Source organism: Camellia sinensis, chromosome 1 (assembly GCF_055761805.1).
Source record: "Camellia sinensis isolate YWXY chromosome 1, ASM5576180v1, whole genome shotgun sequence".
Classification (NCBI taxonomy): domain Eukaryota; kingdom Viridiplantae; phylum Streptophyta; class Magnoliopsida; order Ericales; family Theaceae; genus Camellia; species Camellia sinensis.
The window spans coordinates 219,389,813-219,395,812 of NC_138961.1; positions in this window are offsets into that span (position 1 = coordinate 219,389,813).

The window sequence follows — 6,000 nt, forward strand, 5'->3', positions numbered from 1 at the left end:
GTTCCAAAATAAAAACTAATATTCAATTCAATTGATTCAATAATGTATATGTATATATTAAAAATTGTAAATAAGAAAAATAGTATTTTTTTTTTATATTTATTTAATTTTTTACAATTTAATCACAAATATTTTATTTTAAAAATATATATAAATTACGTGTATTTAAAAATAAAATAAATTTTTATTTTTTATATTTATTTAATTTTTTACAATTTAATCACAAATATTTTATTTTTAAAATATATATAAATTATGTGTATTTAAAATAAAATAAATTTTTAATTAATTATTAAAAAAATACAAATTAAAAACTCAACAACCTTTTAAAAAATTCAAATCCAAACAAATTATAGTTCTAGCCACCCTTTCTCTTCCTACTCCCCACTATATTTTTCACTTAAAATTTTTATAAATATAAATTATACGAAAAAATGTGTGAAATTTATGTTCATAATTGGATTGTGCTTAGAGAACTTTGTCACGGTTGTCGTGCTTGCTTACCATATGAAAATATAATTTTTCATGGTTATTATCCTTATTTACTGTACGAAAATTATGATATGCTTTTTAAAATTAAGATTATTTTATGATTTGATTGGATTGTTTGAAGTATATGTCTAAGAGTATTTTCAATGGTGTATCAATTTTTTTTATTAAATTTGAATAAAAACTTGTTTTGATATCAAGTGCTCCAACAGAGGGTTTTGGAGCTTCATCCAACTATCGGTCGACCGGGCAGATCAATTGATCAGGCAGTGTAAATTTTATTTTTTATTTTTTCTGGCCCTAAGGTGGTCAACCAGCCAGTGCAATTTTTTCACAAATTATAGCCTTGAGATAGTCATCTGGGGGGATATCCGACAACGGTAATGAACAATGATTTGATAAAATGCACATTGATCCTCAGTTAGATGAAAGAAAAGTGAAATCCTAGATTTGACACCTATTTGATGAATCCGTTTGAGCACAAAAATGAGTCTTTTTTAACCAAATTCAAAATTGATGATAAATCTAAGTAACCATTGGAGATGGTCTAACTCATCATAATTTGTTAAGTATTGGGTTTCTCTCATATTAGGATCTTAATATGAAAGAACTTAAGGGATTCGTTGAACCCACTATAAGTCCTGTTTCAATAATCCAAACCGTTCACTTTCTAGAACTCGTTGAATAGAATATTTATGAAAAAATTAAAATGATTAGATATCATTAGTTATATGTTTCAAATAAATTTATATTACAAAAAATAGACGGTTATTTTTAAATTATATTTGTTGTCTATTTTTTTAAAATAAATATGATTCAAATATATAAGTATCGATGTCCTGTCATTTTATTTTTTATATAAACATTTTACTCAATAAGTCTAAAAAAATGAACAGTTTAAATCATCAAAATTGATATCACAATGAGCCTATTAAACTCAAACATTCTCTCAAGTTGAGATTCTTACCCGAGAGAAGACAAAACTCATCTATTAATGCCAAATTGATTATAAATAGAGGTTTCTTAGACTTGCATGGACAATTTTTTTCCAATGACATTAATTCAATTTTAAATATTAAAAAAATAAAAAATAAAAAAAACTAACAAACAAACTTGATCAAACTCTAAAGCCATTCCAATTGGGTCGGGCTTCAAAGCCCTTTGCCTAGCCCTATTGGGGGACTTGCGCATGGGTTGGTCCGACAAACCTTTTAACATAATATATATTTTTAATTCTTGATGGGGCTTACATTTTAATTTTAACTAAAGCGCTCAAACCATATCAACTGATAATTAAGTGGTTCATTTTTTTATCTCCATTGGCTCTTTAATAGTGACAATCATGATATTTTTATGTTTTTGGGTTAGGTTGAAACATTTGAGTCTGGAATTGTGGGTGCCCAACTATTGTTGGGTTGGGGTTTCTTTTGATATGGGCCTATGGGCCGAAGAATTGGTCCATTCTATATATGTTGTCGATGACTCTCCAACGAGTTTCTTTCCAAATATCCTTTCCTATAGTAATCCTAAAAAATGGCCGAGATGGTCTGCAAAAAAATATTGAGACTTCTAAATGTTGTTTCTAATTTACCTACAATAATATATGATAGGTTACGTGTTAATTTTAATAAACTTGCATATGTTAAACCACTATTTATATTCTTTTTAAATAAAAAATAAAATAAAATTACAGACTATGAACTTATTGGTTCTTTTAGCACTTTGAATGTCAAAAATGTAATTATCGCGTGCTTGTAAAGATTTGAAAAGTTCTTACAAAATTTTACAAGCCAATTTACTTATTAGCCGTTTGTGATTAGGTTTTTTTAGCCTTAATAAAGAGAACTGTAATGGTTGTGTTTTAGTAAGACACCAATTATAATTGAAATTGAAACAGAATGGAAAAGAGAGATTGGACAGGAAATGTAATTGACTAATTGAATAACACAATTACAAAATGTTACCAACAACTTCGAATGTTGAGTTTTGGAAGTACAAGAGTTACTTTAATCTACTCTTATGAAAAATAAGTGCAGTACATAAATTTAAAAATAAATGAAATGACAGAGACGTAGAATTTGAATTTATTCAGGGGCCGCTTTCATCTATTTATAATCTTCTTTTAACTTTCGAAACAGTTAGCTGTTTTTCCTCTCCATGATCTCCTTCCGCTACTTCTTAGGTCCCCTTATTTGCCTCATGCATGCATGATCACTGGTAACTTACTGTTTTAATTTCTTTCCCTTGCGCTCTTTACATGTTGAATAACTATCTTTCAGTTGTTAAAACTCGCACCGGTTGTTTATGTGAGCTGCTTCAAAGGTGGAATTCTTTAATAATTTGTATGTGTGAATATTTATCATTTGCTTGTAATGTGTCCCCTTCTAATTTAATAGTTCAAATATGACACCAACAAAACAACAACATTTAATATTTTTAAAAAAGTTTCATATCACTTTGTAGATTGATGATCAAGCAATATCAAATTTTCGATCTCACAGGTTCAATATGTAGGGAAATTCATGGGTTTCACTAAATCCGAATCAATTTTCCGAATAGTTATTTATATATTTTTTTTAGTCAACGAAAAGGGAAATAAATGACAATTAAACTGCAACTCACAGATAAGGAGGCTTAAATTTGAGTGTCACAAACTAGTACAAAAAGGGGTTGGATTTGGGGGCTCATGAAATCACAAGTTTCGTTTCAATAATTTTAATTGTTTATTTTGTATACAACTTTTTATGTATATTATTTATAAAAAATAAAAATAAAAAATAGATTAGTCATATAATCGTTACATTTTTTATTTTATCATATTTATCTTTTAAAATATTAATAGCCTATTTTTAAAAACGCGCATGTCATTTATTTTTTCATAAACAAATACGACAAAATAAAAAAAAAATTATAAATATCAGATCAATTTAATTTTTTTTACAAATGATATATGTTGATTCAGACTACAAATGAGCCAAAAATCAAATAATATATATATTATATACTGAATCTTACAAAAATAAATAATTTAAATAACCAAAATAAGATTCATGAAGAACTCACGGTCCCTCAAAGCCCAACCCAGTAAAAACATATCTTATCCGGCAGGCCATCATATCATTGATCAAAAGCTAACAAATATGGGAAGTTCTAGCACGCTTGTATTTCCCAACATGTATGGCCCCACATTATAAGATCACTTTAAATTTGAATAAATTATAAATTGATGTCTTTTAAAATTTGATAAGAAAACATTATAATAATAAATTTTACAGTATAAGTTTGTATATGTATGAGAGGGTTCAAGCACATCGTCGGAAAATTCGAAGATTCTTGAAAAAAAATTCGAATTTTCTAGAAGATGATGAGAGACTTAGATTCTTCAATAGTCTCAACTAAGAACACAAAAGCAAAGAGATGATGAAATAAGAGATTGGGTGAAGAAGAAGGTAAAGCAGTTAGAGAGAGAATAATGGCAAGGCTCTACCATGGATCTCCCACTTTCACTCTCAAGGTTGATAATGGAGAAGGGAAATTAGTTATTTCCCAAGAGTTGTCTCTCCAAAATCCATCCATTGTAAAGCTATGGGTGGATGCTATTTATAGGCACCTCATAATGTAGGATGGAGCGCATGTGCAAGGCACATGGGGAATATTTTCTCTAACCACCTCGCCTGAAGTGGTGACCTCTCCGAGGATGAAGAAAACCCCGAAGAGGAGATTAACCTCTCGGCAAACACCTCTTCTTAGCCACACTTAACCAATGATCCCCAATTATCCCAAAGGGTCAGGGGTAGTCCTAGAGGACACCCTACCGCATAAGGGTCAGGGGTAGTTCAAGAGAACGCCCTGCCGCAAATATTGCCGAGTCTCAGGAACCCCCTAGATCGTGCCACCTCGACCCGGGTATAGGCTAGTTTAACCGAATAGTGAATTTATCTCCACTCACCGTCATCGGGATCGGGTCCTCTGTTCGGACTCCATTACGCCCATGGTTCTGGTACGTAGATCCCGGAAAGCTCCGAGTCCGCAAGTGTTCTGGGACTCATTAATAGAGCGGCTTCTAGATTGCGTCTGAATCAGTTTGAAGCCAAGTGCTTCGGATCTCTAGGTTCATGGATTCGAACACTTTTAAGTCTGAACTCGAGTAAGTCTCTAAGTTCGTGGATTTGAACCTTTCGAGACTTAGAGCGATTCGGTCTGTTTGAAGGTGATAAATCTGGGCCCACCAATCTTGGACTTGCGATAAATTCAAACCCACTAACCTTGGACTATTGGACCTAATTAATTTAGTGGGCTCAAATTAGCTCCTCTTACAGTATATAAATCTTATAAATATAAACTTTAAATAAACAAAATGTATTCATGTCAAAAACTTGTTACTTAATTTTTGTATTTATTTTTTTTCAAATCTCAAAAGAAATTAATATTTTTTAACTTTTTAACTTTTGAAATTATTTGAGTTTGGTTGAAATTCAACCAAACATTTGAGATCTTTTATTTGTAATTTTTTTTTTTTTAATTAAAGATAAAATATTAATATATTAATAAAATTAGATTACAACTTAAAATGCCGCCACTACGCTATTAACTTGAATCTCAAACCTTTCACTTACTACACCGTAAGACACAATCATATACCATTAGGCTACAAGGCCGCGGCTTGTAATTGAAGTTGTTCAACTTCATACAAAAGTAAAATAAAGTGAATAAAAGAAAAAGGAGCAGAGGTTAAACAGATGTGAAGGAATAACAAGAAAAACGTCGACTCGGGTCTTTATGCCATCTAGTCAGAGTGTGGTCCCCAAGCCTTTGGACTTTTGGAGACTCAACATTTTAACCGCAGAGAAAGAGAGGTAGGTAAGTTACCTAGGTAACTACATAAATACACAACACGCTGGCTTGTCTGGTTTAAAAGTCCAGGGATCCTATGATGTTTAATTCAAGGTTTAATATTTTTTGAAAAAATTTACTCATAATTCTTCTGTGAAGAAATGTTGATCTACTTATTTTTAATTTTTTTTATAAAACAATTAGTCATTTTTAATTAAAAAAATTATATTTATTTAATTTCGTACCATTGGTTTAAATGAATATCTTTTTGTGATTTATTTTCTATTTTTTTAATTATTTTTTAGATAGAAATGGAAAGGTGCGGTGTGAAAAATTCTTTTTAGGGAGATTTATAGCTTAAGGGATGGTTGTCGAGTGTAGAGATCTACATTTTTGTCAGTATTATTTTCTATTGTTACATTAAAAAAAGTATATTAACGAGTTTTTGTGTTATATTGATTAGAGTGTTACGTTTAGAAAAAATACACTAAAGAGTTTTTTGAAATGTTACATTGTTATGTTTGAGAAAAATACACAAATGAGTTTTTTAGTATATTACATTAGAGTGTTAAATTTTGTAATGTTACGTTTAGAAAAAAATCCACTAAGATATTTTTGTGTGTTACATTAATTAGAGTGTTACGTTTGAAAAAAATACTAAGGCATTTTTTTTGAATG